At 62.8% G+C, this 25776-nt stretch overlaps 3 pseudogenes; all 3 read right to left on the bottom strand.

The window, feature by feature from the left end:
* Window positions 1-6308: 6308 nt before the first annotated feature.
* LOC138940960 (U2 spliceosomal RNA) lies at window positions 6309-6487 on the bottom strand (annotated as a pseudogene).
* A 6318-nt stretch (window positions 6488-12805) lies between these two features.
* LOC138940940 (U2 spliceosomal RNA) lies at window positions 12806-12986 on the bottom strand (annotated as a pseudogene).
* Window positions 12987-19298: 6312 nt separating this feature from the next.
* Window positions 19299-19477, bottom strand: LOC138940948 (U2 spliceosomal RNA; annotated as a pseudogene).
* Between the last annotated feature and the right edge of the window lie 6299 nt (window positions 19478-25776).

Here is a 25776-nt window from a genome sequence, read left to right as displayed (position 1 = left end):
GTTCCCCGGGAGGACAGCACCCTCCCGGGGTGCGAATACAATTAAAAGCGGCAATTAGCCGCGCGCAAAAATAATTAAAACTATGGGCGGGAGACATTGGCCCCTCCCGCCAGTGGGCACTACAACTAACGCACTGGGGGAGCGCTAGTCTCCCCCAGGTCGAAGAAAATAAAAGTGGTGATAATAAATTGCCCCGGCTGACAGACCGGGGCAATGTACATCAAGATCACAGCTGTTCGCCCCCGGGCCAATCACAGATAAAAAGGTCAGAGATAAAAGGACCCGGGGGCGCGCACGCGGCAAGAAATAAATAAAATTAAATATGTAAAAACGCGGCACACACATACTCGACTAAAATACAATAATAGGTACGCGGCATTCACACTCGGAACAGACAGGCCCACACAACATGCAATAAAATATAAAAGCAAAACAGGGTAAAATAATATGGAGCAGGGCAAGACCCTGCTCCCTCGCCGCTGCGAGTAAATAAATAAAAACAAGTGGGCAAGACGACGCACTTAATAAGTTACGCGACACACACACTCGAGACGCAGAATAAATAGATAAGACGGGGACGTTGGAAGTGCCGCACCTACGCATTGGTGGGCCAACGCCGGCGAATCGCGCGGGGGGGTGTCGCGAGCACCCCCTCAGCCGAGGGGCGGGAGGGAGCGGCGTACTGGCGCACGCCAGACACGTGCTCCACGTAAATGTCCCTAGACCAGCGAATGGTATCCGAGACCATGAGGCGGCGCATCATCGAGGCGTAGGCGTTGCCAATCCTAAGCACTCTCAACACCGCCTCATTCCTCGGATCCCACGAGCCAAGGGCACCGACGACGAAGGCCGTCACTACGACGCGATATCCCCGCCGCTGGAGCTCCTCAGCCAAGGGCGAGTATTTGGCGACTTTCCTCGCCCTAGCCTCATCGAAAGACACCCAGCGGTTTTCGAAGGGGATCGTCACGTCGCAGATGACGACACACTTGGAGCGCTCGTGCCAGACCACAAGATCGGGCCGTAGCTCCCCAAGTTCGCCCTCCATGCCCTCAACCCGCCGGTTTACCCGCTTCTCCCCAGGCATACGGCAAGCCTTCCAGAGGCGGTGCAAGACGGTGTCATGTCTCAGCTGGATGGCGGCGGAATGCACCCCGCAGTGCCCTAAGACATGGGGAAGGGTCTCGGCTGCTGCCCCGCAACGCCGACACCTTCTGTCCGCCTCCCCCCAACGGCGTGCACCGTTGAGAGGGAGGACGTCCAACCTGGCGCGGTGGATGAAACGCCAGTCGGCGAAGCGAGTGAAGCTGCCGCCGCGGACATAGTGATTGCTCACACCCGCCCGCGACGACACCTCGAACACCTTCCCCTGATCGGGTTTACGCAACAGCGTACCCGCGTAAAAAGCCGCCACCGCTGAGCGCAGACGAGTGACCACCTGGTTACGGGCTCCAGGTGGCACCTTTACCGCGTCACCTCCGGGACGTCGGCACCCGACAATGAGACTCTCGGTCGCCTCACACCATTCCCACCGAAGGGACAACCTCTCGGACTGCCTCCGCGTAGCATTCCGAGCCGTCGACCACAGGGAGCGCTCCCCTCCCTCGCGTAACCTCCCCTCCTGCGAACCGGAGAGGAAGGCCGCGATGTCCTCGTTGGTCGGAGGACCGCCAATCCGCCTGGCCACAACTCCCCGCAGAGACGCCCACGCGAGCGTCCTGACCGTCGCGTCGCCAGCCGTAAGCATACGGAAGACGTGCGCGACGGACAGGACGTCCGCGAGGTCAGCTAGCGGAAGTAGCCCACAACCCCCACGTTTCGGGGGGAGGTAGACCACTTCCGCGCTGGCTCTCTGCGGGAGGTTAAGCCAGGCCTTGGCTTTGCGGCGGATCTCTAAGTCCGCCGCCTTCAGGGGACGCTTCTCCACTGTGGCCCCCCGCAGCAGAAAGTCCACACGCGGCAGGATGTTGGTTGCCACTACCTCCAATTTCTGCCACGGGGCAAGGAGGGATCGGTCAACCGCGCGAAGATCCTCAAGGAGGCCCCCGATAGTCGCAAATGGCGTTTGGTCGACCGAGCAACCCGTCGGGATACCGAGATGGTGATACGGCTCACCGGACGCAAGGGGATGAACGGGCTCTCCCTGGATTTCGAAGGTCGTCGGTAGGACCCTGCTGCCTGCTCCTGCACCGATGTGCAGGGTGGCACATTTAGCAGGGTTGAACCGCAACCCCACCGACGATGCTCCGTCCTCTGCAGCAGCCAAAAGCCGCTGCATTCCCTCGGGCGTATCGGCAACGAGTGCAATGTCGTCCGCATACGCTAAAACGCTAAAGCGCGAGCCCAATAGATCGAACCCCGCATCGACATCGGTAATTGCACGCAGTACCGAGTCGATAGCGAGGTCAAATACTATGGGGCTCAGCGGACAACCTTGCCGAACCCCCGAACGAACAGGGATGGGGTCGGTGAACCCGTCGGCCGCGCGCACCCGCGTGGTGCATCCCTCATACATGGACTGCCATGTACGAACGATGCCCCCCGGCACCCCGGAGCGAACGAGAGCGCGGCGGATCACCGCGTGCGGGACCGAACCAAACGCGTTGGAAAGGTCCAGCCACGCGACGACCGCCTGCCGCCTAGTCCTCCGCGCATCAGTCAGGATCTCCTGCAGGATAAAGTTGTGCTCAAAGCACCCCTCGTCCCGCAGGAATCCCTTCTGTGCCGGACTAAGCTTGTTGTTGGTGACCGCCCAGTCGGTCAGACGATCGGCAACGAGCGCCGCGAAAAGTTTGGGGGCAGTGTCCCCCAGTGCGAGAGGGCGCCAGTTCTCCAACATATCCCGATCGCCTTTTTTGTACACCAATACGGTGTTGGAGGTCTTCCAAGACGCTGGGACTGCCTCGAGCCGATAACACGCGTTAAACAACGCGGTGAGGAGCCGCACTCCCGGATCCGCTCCACGGAGGTCACGGTAAGTGATACCGTCGGGACCCGGCGCAGAGTTAGTCATACGCCGGAGCCGACGGTCCACCTCCAACTCCGTGAAGGGATCCAGGAGCGCGGACTCCCCCTCATCGGCCAAGGGGTCAGCACGCTCCACCTCCGCGCCCAGGCCGTCCAGGTGTTCCCCGCCGCGGTACAGCCCTTCGAAGTATGCCTGAACCCGCTGTCTCGGCACTTGGCACGATTCAGCGGGCCCCTGCAGCACTTCTCGGACTGCCTTGCGACGGTTCGCCCTGTACAGTGCCTGAATGCGCGTAGCTTCGCGCACCCAGCCCCCGCGCCCTTCTCCCTGCTGCTGGGGACCGGCCGGTGCCGGCCCCCTCCTGACGCCGTCTCGCGCCGGCACCCCCCCCTCACCCCGACGCGCCCGCGCCTCACGCGACCGATCCGGACGGTCGCGGGCGCCGGGTGCACCCCCGCCAACCGCTCTCACTGCATCCTCCCCGAAGAAGGTGGCGACAGCAGCCGCCACCTCCTCCAGGTCCGCAATCGAGGCGACGGCCTCCACCCGCCCGACCAGCGCGTCACGAGCAGCCACACGTTGCCGCCTGTGCTGTCTTGCGACAGCCGCAGGGGCCGGTTGGCCACCGGACGGCAAGCCGGGCGGGGGGTTAGCACGTCGCGGGTTTCGGTGGTGCCCCCCGCCCCCGCTCCTAGAGACCGGCGGTGCCTCACCGCCCGCTCCGGAGCCGCCGGCTACGGGAACGCCCCGCCGACGGCCCATCACCCCAGGGACGCTTACTTGGGCACTCGGATGTCCCGCGATGCTGTCTTCAGCACGCTCTCCCGGTGCCCTCTCCACGCTTGTCCCCGGCTGTGGGATGCCCGCAGCAACCCCTCGAACAGTGCGGACCATTGTCCGCTGGAGCACGACCGAGCAAGGTCGCGTGTTATGCGACGTTGTTGTATTCGCCGGCGTTTGTGGCGGATGACCGGGCGTCCGCCTCAGCCCCACCGGCGTCGGATCGTCGCTCCCGCTGGAGTCGCCGCTCCACCTCCTCCTCGCTCTTCTTCCCACGCACCTCCTCCACGGCCCACCTGAGTCCCCCTCGTCCTCCGATGGCGATGAGGGGGGCGCCGCTCCCTGTTGCCGCCGCTCCTCCTGCCCGGGTGTTGTGGGGGTTGAAGGAAGGCGCATCCCGCCGACCACCTCCAACGGTGACCCTTCCAGGATGGTAGGGAGGGGGGAGGGTCGTGATGGAGTGACCCTCCCCGCGGTGTACCCCGTGGCCATCACGGGGGACCCGCATGTCGATGTGGTCACCGTCTGGGTGGTCAGCGTGGCGGATCCGGACGCCGCAGGCACAAATGGTGGTGTAATGACCCCCGCGCACACGCCGCAGATGGAAGGCGGCGTGGTGGGGGTCATTCGGGGGGGCGGGGTCCCTCGTTGCGGGGTGGGCGTCCTCGCCGCACCCCTCGCCCCCCCGGATGCCTGCAGCGTCAGCGCGGCACTGAGATTCCGTACCGCGGTGCCGGCTGGGGATGTCATCGCCGGCTGGGCCCCTCTGGTGCTCCTCCCTGAAGAAGGGGGCCCCCGCGGTACTCCCCTGGCCGATGGTCGGGCCAGGGGGCCCGTCCGTGGCGCGCACTTCTCGGCCGGCACGCTGGACGCCCGAGATCTACTCCTTGTGGTTGGACCCCCACAGGATGTCGTCGGGGGGGTCCTCTCGGGCGTCCTCCTCCATGCGCCCCCCATGCCGCCGAAGGATGGAGATTCGGCGGCAGGGGACCTCCTGGGGGGCGCGCGTGCCGGTCTGGATGCGCCGCTCTTCACGAGAGGCGCGCTCGTGGAACGCCGCAAATTCCTATTAAATTGGGGCCCCGCCTGGCTGGTGGATGATGGCGGGGCCCCTGCGGCACTCCCTGCAGTTGATTTGCCCCCGCTGGATGGTCTGCGGGGGCTTTTGCGCGCCTCTCTTGCCGCTTGTCCGGACGGGCATCTCCTATTGGCCGCGCCATCTTGCCCTGTGGATCCGCCATAAGACTGTGGATGCGCCTTACCTTTAGTTGCGGCGGCCGACGTCCTCCTAGTGGCGGCACCCAATATGGCGGCTGTCATGGCGGCCTGAGATGTCAAGATGGCCGCCCCACGTGTTGTTGTGGCCAGCGACGGAGATGTTCGGCGTGTCGCTGGCCCCGCTGCGGTGACAGCCGCATATGAGGGGGACTCTCCGGATGTTCCTGCTGGTCGGGATGTTCCTGCCGATGGTGTAGTTGTTGCAGGTGCTGTGCTGGTGGACGTCGTGGCCGCGGAGCGTGACGTGGGTGGCCGCGAGGAAGTGAGGCTTCGCGACGATGGTCCAGCCGACGCCGACGCAGATGGGGCCGATGCAGAGGCCCGGGTCCGCACACCTGAAACTCCACCAACATTTGTTATTGTTCTTTGTGCTCCGCGTACTGTGCGACACGCAGCTTCCGTCCGGGGGACGTGCTCCTTCTCAAAATGTTCTTTAACGCGTCGGTAGGGGACCGCGCCTGTCCCCCTATAGTCGCATATGGAGCACACATACGCTATTGTGTCCCCCGGATGAAATTTACGAATGTGACGCGATAAATGCTGCGTGTCGCAGAAGTCGCCCCTCGACCTGACATTTCGGTCTGTACTCCCCCAGCATCGCGGACAACACACCCGCTCCGCCAGGGGGTACGTCAAAACAACTTCGCGCGGGCTCTGCGCCATAACAATAACTTAATAATAAATAAATATAACAATTAATAAAATTACGACGCGCGGCAAGCACGGAACCCCGCGCGCGGAACGCGGAGGCGGCACGTGGCGGGATAACCTACACACGTGTGTATGCAGGCACCCCGCGGCGGCGGATCGCGATGCGGCGCCCCGCCGTCACAACAACAGGTGCAACGATGCACCGCCGCACCGCGATGCACCACACGCACGCACCACACCCGCGCACCGCACACTCACCGCACTGCCGCACGTCACTCTCGGCGCAGAGCCCCAGGTCGAGGGAGCCCTAACCAAAAACTCGCGGAGCACACGCGTCGCGGCACTTCACTTTTTCGCACGCGAACACGAGAACACAAGTCGCTTCCCGGTGAACGGAAAATCGCGGACACTCACTCGCGGATTTAAAATAAACAATAAATAAAACTGCTTCTCTGAGCTAAGTCGTAATACTTTAAAAATATGACTAGAAGCCCACGCGCGAGAGAGAGGTTAGGTGCACGTGGGCACCCCAGGGATCCAGCGTACCGCGCTGATCTTCGGAAACCTGGTGCAAGCAGGTTATCCGCCACGGGGTTGATACCTAATAACCTGATGGGGTTGTGCTTTACCAGATTATTAGGCCGTTCCTGACGGTACTGCAATGCCAGGCCGACCCGCGGCAGAGTCGGAGCAAGCTCCGGTCACCCGCCAGGTTCCAAAAATCAGTTTAATATTCTGAATCCCCTATGGGGATTGTATCAGATATTAAGCTGATAAGAACAGATACATTGCCGTTTATTTTGAATTAATGTTCCCCGGGGGGACAGCACCCCCCCGGGGTGCGAATACAATAAAAAGCGGCAATTAGCCGCGCGCTATATAATTAAAACTATGGGCGGGAGACAATGGCCCCTCCCGCCAGTGGGCACTACAACTAACGCTCTGGGGGAGCACTAGCCTCCCCCAGGTCGAAGAAATAAAAATGTGATAATAGATTGCCCCGGCTGACTGACCGGGGCAATGTACATCAATATCACAGCATTTCGCCCCCGGGCCAATCACAGATAAGCGGTCAGAGATAAAAGGACCCGGGGGCGCGCACGCGGCAAAAGTATAATTAAAATTAATAATGTAAAACGCGGCACACACATACTCGACTAAAAAATAATATTAGGTACGCGGCATTCACACTCGAGACAGACAGGCCCACACAACATGCAATAAAATAAATAAACATAACAGGGTAAATGATAAAAATAGAGCAGGGTAGAGACCCTGCCCCCTCGCCGCCGCGAGCAAATAAATAAATAAAAGTGGGCAAGACAACGCACTTAATAAATTACGCGACATGTACACCCGGAACGCAAAATACAATAAATAAATAATAGACGAGGACGCTGGAAGTGCCGCACCTACGCATTGGTGGGCCAACGCCGGCGAATCGCGCGGGGGGGTGTCGCGAGCACCCCCTCAGCCGAGGGGCGGGAGGGAGCGGCGTACTGGCGCACGCCAGACACGTGCTCCACGTAAATGTCCCTAGACCAGCGAATGGTATCCGAGACCATGAGGCGGCGCATCATCGAGGCGTAGGCGTTGCCAATCCTCAGCACCCTCAGTACCGCCTCATTCCTCGGGTCCCAAGAGCCAAGGGCACCGACGACGAAGGCCGTCACTACGACGCGATATCCCCGCCGCTGGAGCTCCTCAGCCAAGGGCGAGTACTTGGCAACTTTCCTCGCCCTAGCCTCATCGAAGGACACCCAGCGGTTTTCGAAGGGGATCGTCACGTCGCAGATGACGACACACTTGGAGCGCTCGTGCCAGACCACAAGATCGGGCCGTAGCTCCCCAAGTTCGCCCTCCATGCCCTCAACCCGCCGGTTTACCCGCTTCTCCCCAGGCATACGGCAAGCCTTCCAGAGGCGGTGCAAGACGGTGTCATGTCTCAGCTGGATGGCAGCGGAATGCACCCCGCAGTGCCCTAAGACATGGGGAAGGGTCTCAGCTGCTGCCCCGCAACGCCGACACCTTCTGTCCGCCTCCCCCCAACGGCGTGCACCGTTGAGAGGGAGGACGTCCAATCTGGCGCGATGGATGAAGCGCCAGTCGGCGAAGCGAGTGAAGCTGCCGCCGCGGACATAGTGATTGCTCACACCCGCCCGCGACGACACCTCGAACACCTTCCCCTGATCGGGTTTACGCAACAGCGTACCCGCGTAGAATGCCGCCACCGCTGAGCGCAGACGAGTGACCACCTGGTTACGGGCTCCAGGTGGCACCTTTACCGCGTCGCCTCCGGGACGTCGGCACCCGACAATGAGCTCCTCGGTCGCCTCACACCATACCCACCGAAGGGACAACCTCTCGGACTGCCTCCGCGCAGCATTCCGAGCCGTCGACCACAGGGAGCGCTCCCCTCCCTCGCGTAACCTCCCCTCCTGCGAACCAGAAAGGAAGGCCGCGATGTCCTCGTTGGTCGGAGGACCGCCAATCCGTCTGGCCACAACTCCCCGCAGAGACGCCCACGCGAGCGCCCTGACCGTCGCGTCGCCAGCCGTAAGCATACGGAAGACGTGCGCGACGGACAGGACGTCCGCGAGGTCAGCTAGCGGAAGTAGCCCACAACCCCCTCGTTTCGGGGGGAGGTAGACCACTTCCGCGCTGGCTCTCTGCGGGAGGTTGAGCCAGGCCTTGGCCTTGCGGCGGATCTCCAAGTCCGCCGCCTTCAGGGGACGCTTCTCCACTGTGGCCCCCCGCAGCAGAAAGTCCATACGCGGCAGGATGTTGGTTGCCACTACCTCCAGCTTCTGCCACGGAGCAAGGAGGGATCGGTCAACCGCGCGAAGATCCTCAAGGAGGCCCCCGATAGTAGCGAATGGCGTTTGGTCGACCGAGCAACCCGTCGGGATACCGAGATGGTGATACGGCTCACCGGACGCAAGGGGATGGACGGGCTCTCCCTGGATTTCGAAGGTCGTCGGTAGGACCCTGCTGCCTGCTCCTGCACCGATGTGCAGGGTGGCACATTTAGCAGGGTTGAACCGCAACCCCACCGACGATGCTCCGTCCTCTGCAGCAGCCAGAAGCCGCTGCATTCCCTCGGGCGTATCGGCAACGAGTGCAATGTCGTCCGCATACGCTAAAACGCTAAAGCGCGAGCCCAATAGATCGAACCCCGCATCGACATCGGTAATCGCACGTAATACCGAGTCGATAGCGAGGTCAAATACTATCGGGCTCAGCGGACAACCTTGCCGAACCCCCGAGCGAACAGGGATGGGGTCGGTGAACCCGTCGGCCGCGCGCACCCGCGTGGTGCATCCCTCATACATGGACTGCCATGTACGAACGATGCCCCCCGGCACCCCGGAGCGAACGAGAGCGCGGCGGATCACCGCGTGCGGGACCGAACCAAACGCGTTGGAAAGGTCCAGCCACGCGACGACCGCCTGCCGCCTAGTCCTCCGCGCATCAGTCAGGATCTCCTGCAGGACAAAGTTGTGCTCAAAGCACCCCTCGTCCCGCAGGAATCCCTTCTGTGCCGGACTAAGCTTATTATTATTGACCGCCCAGTCGGTCAGACGATCGGCAACGAGCGCCGCGAAAAGTTTGGGGGCAGTGTCCCCCAGCGCGAGAGGGCGCCAGTTCTCTAACATGTCCCGGTCGCCTTTCTTATACACCAATACGGTGTTGGAGGTCTTCCAAGACGCTGGGACTGCCTCGAGCCGATAACACGCGTTAAACAACGCGGTGAGGAGCCGCACTCCCGGATCCGCTCCACGGAGGTCACGGTAAGTGATACCGTCGGGACCCGGCGCAGAGTTAGTCATACGCCGGAGCCGACGGTCCACCTCTAACTCCGTGAAGGGATCCAGGAGCGCGGACTCCCCCTCATCGGCCAAGGGGTCAGCACGCTCCACCTCCGCGCCCAGGCCGTCCAGGTGTTCCCCGCCGCGGTACAGCCCTTCGAAGTACGCCTGAACCCGCTGTCTCGGTACTTGGCACGATTCAGCGGGCCCCTGCAGCACTTCTCGGACTGCCTTGCGACGGTTCGCCCTGTACAGAGCCTGTATGCGCGTAGCTTCGCGCACCCAGCCCCCGCGCCCTTCTCCCTGCTGCTGGGGACCGGCCGGTGCCGGTCCCCTCCTGGCGCCGTCTCTCGCCGGCACTCCCCCCTCACCCCGACGCGCCCGCGCCTCACGCGACCGATCCGGACGGTCGCGGGCGCCGGGTGCACCCCCGCCAACCGCTCTCGCTGCATCCTCCCCGAAGAAGGTGGCGACAGCAGCCGCCACCTCCTCCAGGTCCGCAATCGAGGCGACGGCCTCCACCCGCCCGACCAGCGCGTCACGGGCAGCCACACGTTGCCGCCTGTGCTGTCTTGCGACAGCCGCAGGGGTCGGTTGGCCACCGGACGGCAAGCCGGGCGGGGGGTTAGCACGCCGCGGGTTTCGGTGGTGCCCCCCGCCCCCGCTCCTAGAGACCGGCGGTGCCTCGCCGCTCGCTCCGGAGCCGCCGGCTACGGGAACGCCCCGCCGACGGCCCATCACCCCAGGGACACTTACTTGGGCACTCGGATGTCCCGCGATGCCTTCTTCAGCACGCTCTCCCGGTGCCCTCTCCACGCTGGTCCCCGGCTGTGGGATGCCCGCAGCAACCCCCCGAACAGAGCGGACCATTGTCCGCTGAAGAACGACCGCGCAAGGTCGTATGTTGTGCGTCGTTGTTATATTCGCCGGCGTTTGTGGCGGATGACCGGGCGTCCGCCTCAGCCCCACCGGCGTCGGATCGTCGCTCCCGCTGGAGTCGCCGCTCCACCTCCTCCTCGCTCTTCGCCCCACGTGCCTCCTCCACGGCCCACCCGAGTCCCCCTCGTCCTCCGATGGTGATGAGGGGGGCGCCGCTCCTGGTAGCCGCCGCTCCTCCTGCCCGGGTGTTGTGGGTGTTGAGGGAAGGCGCATCCCGCCGACCACCTCCAACGGTGACCCCTCCAAGATGGTCGGGAGGGGGGAGGGTCGTGATGGTGTGACCCTCCCCGCGGTGTACCCCGTGGCCATCACGGGGGACCCGCATGTCGATGTGGTCACCGTCTGGGTGGTCAGCGTGGCGGATCCCGACGCTGCAGGCAAAGCTGGAGGTGTAATGACCCCCGCGCACACGCCGCAGATGGAAGGCGGCGTGGTGGGGGTCATTCGGGGGGGCGGGGTCCCACGTTGCGGGGTGGGCGTCCTCGCTCCACCCCTCGCCCCCCCGGATGCCTGCAGCGTCAGCGCGGCACTGAGATTGCGTACCGCGGTGCCGGCTGGGGATGTCATCACCGGCTGGGCCCCCCTGGTGTTCCTCCCTGAAGAAGGGGGCCCCCGCGGTACGCCCCTGGCCGATGGTCGGGCCAGGGGGCCCGTCCGTGGCGCGCACTTCTCGACCGGCACGCTGGACGCCCGAGATCTACTCCGTGTAGTTGGACCCCCACAGGATGTCGTCGGGGGGGTCCTCTCGGGCGTCCTCCTCCAAGCGCCCCCCATGCCGCCGAAGGATGGTGAATCGGCGGCAGGGGACCTCCTGGGGGGCGCGCGTGCCGGTCTGGATGCGCCGCTCTTCACGAGAGGCGCGCTCGTGGAACGCCGCAAATTCCTGTTAAATGAGGGCCCCGCCTGGCTGGTGGTGGACGGCGGGGCCCCTGCGGCACTCCCTGTAGATGATTTGCCCCCGCTGGATGGTCTGCGGGGGCTTTTGCGCGCCTCTCTTGCCGCTTGTCCGGACGGGCATCTCCTATTGGCCGCGCCATCTTGCCCTGTGGATCCGCCATAAGACTGTGGATGCGCCTTACCTGTAGTTGCGGCGGCCGACGTCCTCCTCGTGGCGGCGCCCGAAATGGCGGCTGTCATGGCGGCCGATGATCCCAAGATGGCCGCCCCGCGTGTTGTTGTTGTGGCCAGCGACGGAGATGTTCTTCTTGTCGCTGGCCCCGCTGCAGTGACAGCCGCGTATGAGGGGGACTCTCCTGCTGCTCCCGGTGTTGTGCGAGCTCCTGGGGATGATGTGGATGTTGCAGGTGGTGATGTTCGTGACGTCGTGGCCGTGGAGCGTGACGTGGGTGGCCGCGAGGAAGTGAGGCTTCGCGACGATGGTCCAGCCGACGCCGACGCAGATGGGGCCGATGCAGAGGCCCGGGTCCGCACACCTGAAACTCCACCAACATTTGTTATTGTTCTTTGTGCTCCGCGTACTGTGCGACACGCAGCTTCCGTCCGGGGGACGTGCTCCTTCTCAAAATGTTCTTTAACGCGTCGGTAGGGGACCGCGCCTGTCCCCCTATAGTCGCATATGGAGCACACATACGCTATTGTGTCCCCCGGATGAAATTTACGAATGTGACGCGATAAATGCTGCGTGTCGCAGAAGTCGCCCCTCGACCTGACATTTCGGTCTGTACTCCCCCAGCATCGCGGACAACACACCCGCTCCGCCAGGGGGTACGTCAAAACAACTTCGCGCGGGCTCTGCGCCATAACAATAACTTAATAATAAATAAATATAACAATTAATAAAATTACGACGCGCGGCAAGCACGGAACCCCGCGCGCGGAACGCGGAGGCGGCACGTGGCGGGATAACCTACACACGTGTGTATGCAGGCACCCCGCGGCGGCGGATCGCGATGCGGCGCCCCGCCGTCACAACAACAGGTGCAACGATGCACCGCCGCACCGCGATGCACCACACGCACGCACCACACCCGCGCACCGCACACTCACCGCACTGCCGCACGTCACTCTCGGCGCAGAGCCCCAGGTCGAGGGAGCCCTAACCAAAAACTCGCGGAGCACACGCGTCGCGGCACTTCACTTTTTCGCACGCGAACACGAGAACACAAGTCGCTTCCCGGTGAACGGAAAATCGCGGACACTCACTCGCGGATTTAAAATAAACAATAAATAAAACTGCTTCTCTGAGCTAAGTCGTAATACTTTAAAAATATGACTAGAAGCCCACGCGCGAGAGAGAGGTTAGGTGCACGTGGGCACCCCAGGGATCCAGCGTACCGCGCTGATCTTCGGAAACCTGGTGCAAGCAGGTTATCCGCCACGGGGTTGATACCTAATAACCTGATGGGGTTGTGCTTTACCAGATTATTAGGCCGTTCCTGACGGTACTGCAATGCCAGGCCGACCCGCGGCAGAGTCGGAGCAAGCTCCGGTCACCCGCCAGGTTCCAAAAATCAGTTTAATATTCTGAATCCCCTATGGGGATTGTATCAGATATTAAGCTGATAAGAACAGATAAATTGCCGTTTATTTTCACAATTAATGTTCCCCGGGGGGACAGCACCCCCCCGGGGTGCGAAATACAATAAAAAGCGGCAATTAGCCGCGCGCAATATAATTAAGACTATGGGCGGGAGACAATAGCCCCTCCCGCCAGTGGGCACTAAAACTATCGCTCTGGGGGGGCACTAGCCTCCCCCAGGTCGGAGAAATAAAAATGTTGATAATAGATTGCCCCGGCTGACAGACCGGGGCAATGTACATCAGAATCACAGCATTTCGCCCCCGGGCCAATCACAGATAAGCGGTCAGAAATAAAAGGACCCGGGGGCGCGCACGCGGCAAAAATATAAATAAAATTAATTATGTAAAACGCGACGCATTCATACTCGACTAAAATACAATAATAGGTACGCGGCATTCATACTCGGAACAGACAGGCCCACACAACATGCAATAAAATATAAAAACAAAACAGAGTAAAATAATAAAATTAGAGCAGGGCAGAACCCTGCTCCCTCGCCGCTGCGAGCAAATAGATAAATAAGAGTGGGCAAGACAACGCACTTAATAAATTACGCGGCACATATACTCGGAACGCAAAATAATAAATAGGACGAAGACGTTGGAAGTGCCGCACCTACGGATTGGTGGGCCAACGCCGGCGAATCGCGCGGGGGGGTGTCGCGAGCACCCCCTCAACCGAGGGGCGGGAGGGAGCGGCGTACTGGCGCACGCCAGACACGTGCTCCACGTAGATGTCCCTAGACCAGCGAATGGTATCCGAGACCATGAGGCGGCGCATCATCGAGGCGTAGGCGTTGCCAATCCTCAGCACCCTCAGTACCGCCTCATTCCTCGGATCCCACGAGCCAAGGGCACCGACGACGAAGGCCGTCACTACGACGCGATATCCCCGCCGCTGGAGCTCCTCAGCCAAGGGCGAGTACTTGGCAACTTTCCTCGCCCTAGCCTCATCGAAGGACACCCAGCGGTTTTCGAAGGGGATCGTCACGTCGCAGATGACGACACACTTGGAGCGCTCGTGCCAGACCACAAGATCGGGCCGTAGCTCCCCAAGTTCGCCCTCCATGCCCTCAACCCGCCGGTTTACCCGCTTCTCCCCAGGCATACGGCAAGCCTTCCAGAGGCGGTGCAAGACGGTGTCATGTCTCAGCTGGATGGCGGCGGAATGCACCCCGCAGTGCCCTAAGACATGGGGAAGGGTCTCAGCTGCTGCCCCGCAACGCCGACACCTTCTGTCCGCCTCCCCCCAACGGCGTGCACCGTTGAGAGGGAGGACGTCCAATCTGGCGCGATGGATGAAGCGCCAGTCGGCGAAGCGAGTGAAGCTGCCGCCGCGGACATAGTGATTGCTCACACCCGCCCGCGACGACACCTCGAACACCTTCCCCTGATCGGGTTTACGCAACAGCGTACCCGCGTAGAATGCCGCCACCGCTGAGCGCAGACGAGTGACCACCTGGTTACGGGCTCCAGGTGGCACCTTTACCGCGTCGCCTCCGGGACGTCGGCACCCGACAATGAGCTCCTCGGTCGCCTCACACCATTCCCACCGAAGGGACAACCTCTCGGACTGCCTCCGCGCAGCATTCCGAGCCGTCGACCACAGGGAGCGCTCCCCTCCCTCGCGTAACCTCCCCTCCTGCGAACCAGAAAGGAAGGCCGCGATGTCCTCGTTGGTCGGAGGACCGCCAATCCGTCTGGCCACAACTCCCCGCAGAGACGCCCACGCGAGCGCCCTGACCGTCGCGTCGCCAGCCGTAAGCATACGGAAGACGTGCGCGACGGACAGGACGTCCGCGAGGTCAGCTAGCGGAAGTAGCCCACAACCCCCTCGTTTCGGGGGGAGGTAGACCACTTCCGCGCTGGCTCTCTGCGGGAGGTTGAGCCAGGCCTTGGCCTTGCGGCGGATCTCCAAGTCCGCCGCCTTCAGGGGACGCTTCTCCACTGTGGCCCCCCGCAGCAGAAAGTCCATACGCGGCAGGATGTTGGTTGCCACTACCTCCAGTTTCTGCCACGGAGCAAGGAGGGATCGGTCAACCGCGCGAAGATCCTCAAGGAGGCCCCCGATAGTAGCGAATGGCGTTTGGTCGACCGAGCAACCCGTCGGGATACCGAGATGGTGATACGGCTCACCGGACGCAAGGGGATGGACGGGCTCTCCCTGGATTTCGAAGGTCGTCGGTAGGACCCTGCTGCCTGCTCCTGCACCGATGTGCAGGGTGGCACATTTAGCAGGGTTGAACCGCAACCCCACCGACGATGCTCCGTCCTCTGCAGCAGCCAGAAGCCGCTGCATTCCCTCGGGCGTATCGGCAACGAGTGCAATGTCGTCCGCATACGCTAAAACGCTAAAGCGCGAGCCCAATAGATCGAACCCCGCATCGACATCGGTAATCGCACGTAATACCGAGTCGATAGCGAGGTCAAATACTATCGGGCTCAGCGGACAACCTTGCCGAACCCCCGAGCGAACAGGGATGGGGTCGGTGAACCCGTCGGCCGCGCGCACCCGCGTGGTGCATCCCTCATACATGGACTGCCATGTACGAACGATGCCCCCCGGCACCCCGGAGCGAACGAGAGCGCGGCGGATCACCGCGTGCGGGACCGAACCAAACGCGTTGGAAAGGTCCAGCCACGCGACGACCGCCTGCCGCCTAGTCCTCCGCGCATCAGTCAGGATCTCCTGCAGGACAAAGTTGTGCTCAAAGCACCCCTCGTCCCGCAGGAATCCCTTCTGTGCCGGACTAAGCTTATTATTATTGACCGCCCAGTCGGTCAGACGATCGGCAACGAGCGCCGCGAAAAGTTTGGGGGCAGTGTCCCCCAGCGCGAGAGGGCGCCAGTTCTCTAACATGTCCCGGTCGCCTTTCTTATACACCAATACGGTGTTGGAGGTCTTCCAAGACGCTGGGACTGCCTCGAGCCGATAACACGCGTTAAACAACGCGGTGAGGAGCCGCACTCCCGGATCCGCTCCACGGAGGTCACGGTAAGTGATACCGTCGGGACCCGGCGCAGAGTTCGTCATACGCCGGAGCCGACGGTCCACCTCCAACTCCGTGAAGGGATCCAGGAGCGCGGACTCCCCCTCATCGGCCAAGGGGTCAGCACGCTCCACCTCCGCGCCCAGGCCGTCCAGGTGTTCGCCGCCGCGGTACAGCCCTTCAAAGTATGCCTGGATCCGCTGTCTCGGCACTTGGCACGATTCAGCGGGCCCCTGCAGCACTTCTCGGACTGCCTTGCGACGGTTCGCCCTGTACAGTGCCTGGATGCGCGTAGCTTCGCGCACCCAGCCCCCGCGCCCTTCTCCCTGCTGCTGGGGACCGGCCGGTGCCGGCCCCCTCCTGACGCCGTCTCGCGCCGGCACTCCCCCCTCACCCCGACGCGCCCGCGCCTCACGCGACCGATCCGGACGGTCGCGGGCGCCGGGTGCACCCCCGCCAACCGCTCTCGCTGCATCCTCCCCGAAGAAGGCGGCGACAGCAGCCGCCACCTCCTCCAGGTCCGCAATCGAGGCGACGGCCTCCACCCGCCCGACCAGCGCGTCACGGGCAGCCACACGTTGCCGCCTGTGCTGTCTTGCGACAGCCGCAGGGGCCGGTTGGCCACCGGACGGCAAGCCAGGCGGGGGGTTAGCACGCCGCGGGTTTCGGCGGTGCCCCCCGCCCCCGCTCCTAGAGACCGGCGGTGCCTCGCCGCTCGCTCCGGAGCCGCCGGCCACGGGAACGCCCCGCCGACGGCCCATCACCCCAGGGACACTTACTTGGGCACTCGGATGTCCCGCGATGCCTTCTTCAGCACGCTCTCCCGGTGCCCTCTCCACGCTAGTCCCCGGCTGTGGGATGCCCGCAGCAACCCCTCGAACGGAGCGGACCATCGTCCGCTGAAGAACGACCGCGCAAGGTCGTATGTTGTGCGATGATGTTGAATTCGCCGGCGTTTGTGGCGGATGACCGGGCGTCCGCCTCAGCCCCACCGGCGTCGGATCGTCGCTCCCGCTGGAGTCGCCGCTCCACCTCCTCCTCGCTCTTCGCCCCACGTGCCTCCTCCACGGCCCACCTGAGTCCCCCTCGTCCTCCGATGGTGATGAGGGGGGCGCCGCTCCTTGATGCCGCCGCTCCTCCTGCCCTGGTGTTGAGGGTGTTAAAGGAAGGCGCATCCCGCCGACCACCTCCAACGGTGACCCCTCCAAGATGGTAGGGAGGGGGGAGGGTCTCGATGGGGTGACCCTCCCCGCGGTGTACCCCGTGGCCATCACGGGGGACCCGCACGTTGACGTGGTCACCGTCTGGGTGGTCAGCGTGGCGGATCCCGACGCCGCAGGCACAAACGGTGGTGTAATGACCCCCGCGCACACGCCGCAGATGGAAGGCGGCGTGGTGGGGGTCATTCGGGGGGGCGGGGTCCCTCGTTGCGGGGTGGGCGTCCTCGCCGCACCCCTCGCCCCCCCGGATGCCTGCAGCGTCAGCGCGGCACTAAGATTTCGTACCGCGGTGCCGGCTGGGGATGTCATCGCCGGCTGGGCCCCTCTGGTGTTCCTCCCTGAAGAAGGGGGCCCCCGCGGTACGCCCCTGGCCGATGGTCGGGCCAGGGGGCCCGTCCGTGGCGCGCACTTCTCGGCCGGCACGCTTGACGCCCGAGATCTACTCCTTGTGGTTGGACCCCCACAGGATGTCGTCGGGGGGGTCCTCTCGGGCGTCCTCCTCCATGCGCCCCCCATGCCGCCGAAGGATGGTGAATCGGCGGCAGGGGACCTCCTGGGGGGCGCGCGTGCCGGTCTGGATGCGCCGCTCTTCACGAGAGGCGCGCTCGTGGAACGCCGCAAATTCCTATTAAATTGGGGCCCCGCCTGGCTGGTGGTTGACGGCGGGGCCCCTGCGGCACTCCCTGTAGATGATTTGCCCCCGCTGGATGGTCTGCGGGGGCTTTTGCGCGCCTCTCTTGCCGCTTGTCCGGACGGGCATCTCCTATTGGCCGCGCCATCTTGGGCTGTGGATCCGCCATTATCCTGTGGATGCGCCTTACCTTTAGTTGCGGCGGCCGACGTCCTCCTCGTGGCGGCGCCCAATATGGCGGCTGTCATGGCGGCCTGTGATGTCAAGATGGCCGCCCCACGTGTTGATGTTGTGGCCAGCGACGGAGATGTTCTTCGTGTCGCTGGCCCCGCTGCGGTGACAGCCGCATATGAGGGGGACTCTCCTGCTGCTCCGGGTGTTGTGTGAGCCTCCGTGGATGATGTTGTTGCAGGTGGTGTTGTTCCTCTTGACGTCGTGGCCGCGGAGCGTGACGTGGGTGGCCGCGAGGAAGTGTGGCTTCGCGACGATGCTCCAGCCGACGCCGATGCAGATGGGGCCGATGCAGAGGCCCGGGTCCGCACACCTGAAACTCCACCAACATTTGTTATTGTTCTTTGTGCTCCGCGTACTGTGCGACACGCAGCTTCCGTCCGGGGGACGTGCTCCTTCTCAAAATGTTCTTTAACGCGTCGGTAGGGGACCGCGCCTGTCCCCCTATAGTCGCATATGGAGCACACATACGCTATTGTGTCCCCCGGATGAAATTTACGAATGTGACGCGATAAATGCTGCGTGTCGCAGAAGTCGCCCCTCGACCTGACATTTCGGTCTGTACTCCCCCAGCATCGCGGACAACACACCCGCTCCGCCAGGGGGTACGTCAAAACAACTTCGCGCGGGCTCTGCGCCATAACAATAACTTAATAATAAATAAATATAACAATTAATAAAATTACGACGCGCGGCAAGCACGGAACCCCGCGCGCGGAACGCGGAGGCGGCACGTGGCGGGATAACCTACACACGTGTGTATGCAGGCACCCCGCGGCGGCGGATCGCGATGCGGCGCCCCGCCGTCACAACAACAGGTGCAACGATGCACCGCCGCACCGCGATGCACCACACGCACGCACCACACCCGCGCACCGCACACTCACCGCACTGCCGCACGTCACTCTCGGCGCAGAGCCCCAGGTCGAGGGAGCCCTAACCAAAAACTCGCGGAGCACACGCGTCGCGGCACTTCACTTTTTCGCACGCGAACACGAGAACACAAGTCGCTTCCCGGTGAACGGAAAATCGCGGACACTCACTCGCGGATTTAAAATAAACAATAAATAAAACTGCTTCTCTGAGCTAAGTCGTAATACTTTAAAAATATGACTAGAAGCCCACGCGCGAGAGAGAGGTTAGGTGCACGTGGGCACCCCAGGGATCCAGCGTACCGCGCTGATCTTCGGAAACCTGGTGCAAGCAGGTTATCCGCCACGGGGTTGATACCTAATAACCTGATGGGGTTGTGCTTTACCAGATTATTAGGCCGTTCCTGACGGTACTGCAATGCCAGGCCGACCCGCGGCAGAGTCGGAGCAAGCTCCGGTCACCCGCCAGGTTCCAAAAATCAGTTTAATATTCTGAATCCCCTATGGGGATTGTATCAGATATTAAGCTGATAAGAACAGATACATTGCCGTTTATTTTGAATTAATGTTCCCCGGGGGGACAGCACCCCCCCGGGGTGCGAATACAATAAAAAGCGGCAATTAGCCGCGCGCTATATAATTAAAACTATGGGCGGGAGACAATGGCCCCTCCCGCCAGTGGGCACTACAACTAACGCTCTGGGGGAGCACTAGCCTCCCCCAGGTCGAAGAAATAAAAATGTGATAATAGATTGCCCCGGCTGACTGACCGGGGCAATGTACATCAATATCACAGCATTTCGCCCCCGGGCCAATCACAGATAAGCGGTCAGAGATAAAAGGACCCGGGGGCGCGCACGCGGCAAAAGTATAATTAAAATTAATAATGTAAAACGCGGCACACACATACTCGACTAAAAAATAATATTAGGTACGCGGCATTCACACTCGAGACAGACAGGCCCACACAACATGCAATAAAATAAATAAACATAACAGGGTAAATGATAAAAATAGAGCAGGGTAGAGACCCTGCCCCCTCGCCGCCGCGAGCAAATAAATAAATAAAAGTGGGCAAGACAACGCACTTAATAAATTACGCGACATGTACACCCGGAACGCAAAATACAATAAATAAATAATAGACGAGGACGCTGGAAGTGCCGCACCTACGCATTGGTGGGCCAACGCCGGCGAATCGCGCGGGGGGGTGTCGCGAGCACCCCCTCAGCCGAGGGGCGGGAGGGAGCGGCGTACTGGCGCACGCCAGACACGTGCTCCACGTAAATGTCCCTAGACCAGCGAATGGTATCCGAGACCATGAGGCGGCGCATCATCGAGGCGTAGGCGTTGCCAATCCTAAGCACTCTCAACACCGCCTCATTCCTCGGATCCCACGAGCCAAGGGCACCGACGACGAAGGCCGTCACTACGACGCGATATCCCCGCCGCTGGAGCTCCTCAGCCAAGGGCGAGTATTTGGCGACTTTCCTCGCCCTAGCCTCATCGAAAGACACCCAGCGGTTTTCGAAGGGGATCGTCACGTCGCAGATGACGACACACTTGGAGCGCTCGTGCCAGACCACAAGATCGGGCCGTAGCTCCCCAAGTTCGCCCTCCATGCCCTCAACCCGCCGGTTTACCCGCTTCTCCCCAGGCATACGGCAAGCCTTCCAGAGGCGGTGCAAGACGGTGTCATGTCTCAGCTGGATGGCAGCGGAATGCACCCCGCAGTGCCCTAAGACATGGGGAAGGGTCTCGGCTGCTGCCCCGCAACGCCGACACCTTCGGTCTGCCTCCCCCCAACGGCGTGCACCGTTGAGAGGGAGGACATCCAACTTGGCACGGTGGATAAAGCGCCAGTCGGCGAAGCGAGTGAAGCTGCCGCCGCGGACATAGTGATTGCTCACGCCCGCCCGCGACGACACCTCAAACACCTTCCCCTGATCGGGTTTACGCAACAGCGTACCCGCGTAAAATGCCGCCACCGCTGAGCGCAGACGAGTGACCACCTGGTTACGGGCTCCAGGTGGCACCTTTACCGCGTCGCCTCCGGGACGTCGGCACCCGACAATGAGCTCCTCGGTCGCCTCACACCATTCCCACCGAAGGGACAACCTCTCGGACTGCCTCCGCGCGGCATTCCGAGCCGTCGACCACAGGGAGCGCTCCCCCCCCTCGCGCAACCTCCCCTCCTGCGAACCGGAGAGGAAGGCCGCGATGTCCTCGTTGTTCGGAGGACCGCCAATCCGCCTGGCCACAACTCCCCGCAGAGACGCCCACGCGAGCGTCCTGACCGTCGCGTCGCCAGCCGTAAGCATACGGAAGACGTGCGCGACGGACAGGACGTCCGCGAGGTCAGCTAGCGGAAGTAGCCCACAACCCCCGCGTTTCGGGGGGAGGTAGACCACTTCCGCGCTGGCTCTCTGCGGGAGGTTGAGCCAGGCCTTGGCTTTGCGGCGGATCTCCAAGTCCGCCGCCTTCAGGGGACGCTTCTCCACTGTGGCCCCCCGCAGCAGAAAGTCCATCCGTGGCAGGATGTTCGTTGCCACGACCTCCAGTTTCTGCCACGGAGCAAGGAGGGATCGGTCAACCGCGCGAAGATCCTCAAGGAGGCCCCCGATAGTCGCGAATGGAGTTTGGTCGACCGAGCAACCCGTCGGGATACCGAGATGGTGATACGGCTCACCGGACGCAAGGGGATGGACGGGCTCTCCCTGGATTTCGAAGGTCGTCGGTAGGACCCTGCTGCCTGCTCCTGCACCGATGTGCAGGGTGGCACATTTAGCAGGGTTGAACCGCAACCCCACCGACGATGCTCCGTCCTCTGCAGCAGCCAGAAGCCGCTGCATTCCCTCGGGCGTATCGGCAACGAGTGCAATGTCGTCCGCATACGCCAAAACGCTAAAGCGCGAGCCCAATAGATCGAACCCCGCATCGACATCGGTAATTGCACGCAGTACCGAGTCGATAGCGAGGTCAAATACTATGGGGCTCAGCGGACAACCTTGCCGAACCCCCGAACGAACAGGGATGGGGTCGGTGAACCCGTCGGCCGCGCGCACCCGCGTGGTGCATCCCTCATACATGGACTGCCATGTACGAACGATGCCCCCCGGCACCCCGGAGCGAACGAGAGCGCGGCGGATCACCGCGTGCGGGACCGAACCAAACGCGTTGGAGAGGTCCAGCCACGCGACGACCGCCTGCCGCCTAGTCCTCCGCGCATCAGTTAGGATCTCCTGCAGGACAAAATTATGCTCAAAGCAACCTTCGTCCCGCAGGAATCCCTTCTGTGCCGGACTAAGCTTGTTATTGTTGACCGCCCAGTCGGTCAGACGATCGGCAACGAGCGCCGCGAAAAGTTTGGGGGCAGTGTCGCCCAGCGCGAGAGGGCGCCAGTTTTCCAACATGTCCCGGTCGCCTTTCTTATACACCAGTACGGTGTTGGAGGTCTTCCAGGACGCTGGGACTGCCTCGAGCCGATAACACGCGTTAAACAACGCGGTGAGGAGCCGCACTCCCGGATCCGCTCCACGGAGGTCACGGTAGGTGATACCGTCGGGACCCGGCGCAGAGTTGGTCATGCGCCGGAGCCGACGGTCCACCTCCAACTCCGTGAAGGGATCCAGGAGCGCGGACTCCCCCTCATCGGCCAAGGGGTCAGCGCGCTCCATCTCCGCGCCCAGGTTGTCCAGGAGTTCGCCGCCGCGGTACAGCCCTTCGAAGTACGCCTGAACCCGCTGTCTCGGCACTTGGCACGATTCAGCGGGCCCCTGCAGCACTTCTCGGACTGCCTTGCGACGGTTCGCCCTGTACAGTGCCTGAATGCGCGTAGCTTCGCGCACCCAGCCCCCGCGACCTTCTCCCTGCTGCTGGGGACCGGCCGGTGCCGGCCCCCTCCTGACGCCGTCTCGCGCCGGCACTCCCCCCTCACCCCGACGCGCCCGCGCCTCACGCGACCGATCCGGACGGTCGCGGGCGCCGGGTGCACCCCCGCCAACCGCTCTCGCTGCATCCTCCCCGAAGAAGGTGGCGACAGCAGCCGCCACCTCCTCCAGGTCCGCAATCGAGGCGACGGCCTCCACCCGCCCGACCAGCGCGTCACGAGCAGCCACACGTTGCCGCCTGTGCTGTCTTGCGACAGCCGCAGGGGCCGGTTGGCCACCGGACGGCAAGCCGGGCGGGGGGTTAGCACGCCGCGGGTTTCGGCGGTGCCCCCCGCCCCCGCTCCTAGAGACCGGCGGTGCCACACCGCTCGCTCCGGAGCCGCCGGCTACGGGAACGCCCCGCCGACGGCCCATCACCCCAGGGACACTTACTTGGGCACTCGGATGTCCCGCGATGCCTTCTTCAGCACGCTCTCCCGGTGCCCTCTCCACGCTGGTCCCCGGCTGTGGGACGCCCGCAGCAACCCCTCGAACGGAGCGGACCATTGTCCGCTGAAGCACGACCGAACATGGTCGTATGTTTTGCGGCGTTGTAGAATTCGCCGGCGTTTGCGGCGGATGACCGGGCGTCCGCCTCAGCCCCACCGGCGTCGGATCGTCGCTCCCGCTGGAGTCGCCGCTCCACCTCCTCCTCGCTCTTCGCCCCACGTGCCTCCTCCACGGCCCACCTGAGTCCCCCTCGTCCTCCGATGGTGATGAGGGGGGCGCCGCTCCTGGTTGCCGCCGCTCCTCCTGCCCTGGTGTTGAGGGTGTTGAAGGAAGGCGCATCCCGCCGACCACCTCCAACGGTGACCCCTCCAAGATGGTCGGGAGGGGGGAGGGTCTCGATGGGGTGACCCTCCCCGCGGTGTACCCCGTGGCCATCACGGGGGACCCGCATGTCGATGTGGTCACCGTCTGGGTGGTCAGCGTGGCGGATCCGGACGCTGCAGGCAAAAGCGGTGGTGTGATGACCCCCGCACACACGCCGCAGATGGAAGGCGGCGTGTTGGGGGTCATTCGGGGGGGCGGGGTCCCTCGTTGCGGGGTGGGCGTCCTCGCCCCACCCCTCGCCCCCCCGGATGCCTGCAGCGTCAGCGCGGCACTGAGATTACGTACCGCGGTGCCAGCTGGGGATGTCATCGCTGGCTGGGCCCCCCTGGTGTTCCTTCCTGAAGAAGGGGGCCCCCGTGGTACGCCCCTGGCCGATGGTCGGGCCAGGGGGCCCGTCTGTGGCGCGCGCTTCTCGGCCGGCACGCTTGACGCCCGAGATCTACTCCGTGTAGTTGGACCCCCACAGGATGTCGTCGGGGGGGTCCTCTCGGGCGTCCTCCTCCATGCGCCCCCCATGCCGCCGAAGGATGGAGATTCGGCGGCAGGGGACCTCCTGGGGGGCGCGCGTGCCGGTCTGGATGCGCCGCTCTTCACGAGAGGCGCGCTCGTGGAACGCCGCAAATTCCTATTAAATTGGGGCCCCGCCTGGCTGGTGGATGACGGCGGGGCCCCTGCGGCACTCCTCGTTGCAGTTTTGCCCCCGCTGGATGGTCTGCGGGGGCTTTTGCGCGCCTCTCTGGCCGCTTGTCCCGACGGGCATCTCCTATTGGCCGCGCCATCTTGCCCTGTGGATCCGCCATTATCCTGTGGATGCGCCTTACCTCTAGTTGCGGCGGCCGACGTCCTCCTCGTGGCGGCGCCCGAAATGGCGGCTGTCATGGCGGCCGATGATCCCAAGATGGCCGCCCCGCGTGTTGTTGTTGTGGCCAGCGACGGGGATGATCTTCTTGTCGCTGGCCCCGCTGCGGTGACAGCCGCGTAGGAGGGGGACTCTCCTGCTGCTCCTGGTGTTGTGCGAGCTCCTGGGGATGATGTGGATGTTGCAGGTGGTGATGTTCGTGACGTCGTGGCCGCGGAGTGTGACGTAGGTGGCCGCGAGGAAGTGTGGCTTCGCGACGAAGCTCCAGCCGACGCCGATGCAGATGGGGCCGATGCAGAGGCCCGGGTCCGCACACCTGAAAGCCCACCATTATTAGATAATGTTCTCTGTGCTCCGCGTACTGTGCGACACGCAGCTTCCGTCCGGGGGACGTGCTCCTTCTCAAAATGTTCTTTGACGCGTCTGTACGGGACCGCGCCTGTCCCCCTATAATTACAAATGGAGCACACGTATGCTATAGTGTCCCCCGGGTGGAATTTACGGATATGTCTAGATAAATGCTGCGTGTCGCAGAAATCGCCCCTCGACCTGACATTTCTGTCCGTACTCCCCCAGCATCGCGGACAACACACCCGCTCCGCCAGGGGGTACGACAGGACGACTTCGAGCGGGCTCTGCGCCATAATAATAATAAATAAATAAATAAATAAACAAATAATAAAATAAAGACGCGCGGCAAGCGCGGAACCCCGCGCGCGGAACGCGGAGGCGGCACGTGGCGGGATAACCTATGCAGGCACCCCGCGGCGGCGGATCGCGATGCGGCGCCCCGCCGTCACAACAACAGGTGCAACGATGCACCGCCGCACCGCGATGCACCACACGCACGCACCACACCCGCGCACCGCACACTCACCGCACTGCCGCACGTCACTCTCGGCGCAGAGCCCCAGGTCGAGGGAGCCCTAACCAACAAACTCGCGGAGCACACGCGTCGCGGCACTTCACTTATACGCGCGGAAAACACGATATCACAAGTCGCTTCTCGGCAAAACGAAAATCGCGGACACACACTCGCGGATTAAAATATACAATAAATAATGCTTCTCTGAGCTAAGTCAAATACTTAATTAAGGCTAGAAGCCCACGCGCGAGAGAGAGGTTAGGTGCACGTGGGCACCCCAGGGATCCAGCGTATCGCACCGATCTTCGGAAACCTGGTGCAAGCAGGTTATCTGCCACGGGGTTTATACCTAATAACCTGATGGGGTTGTGCTTTACCA

This window comes from Polyergus mexicanus, unplaced genomic scaffold (assembly GCF_030449975.1).
Source record: "Polyergus mexicanus isolate NDT 795.1 unplaced genomic scaffold, iyPolMexi1.0 SCAF_17, whole genome shotgun sequence".
NCBI classification, from domain to species: Eukaryota; Metazoa; Arthropoda; class Insecta; order Hymenoptera; family Formicidae; genus Polyergus; species Polyergus mexicanus.
This window is presented reverse-complemented; position numbering and strand designations above follow the sequence as displayed.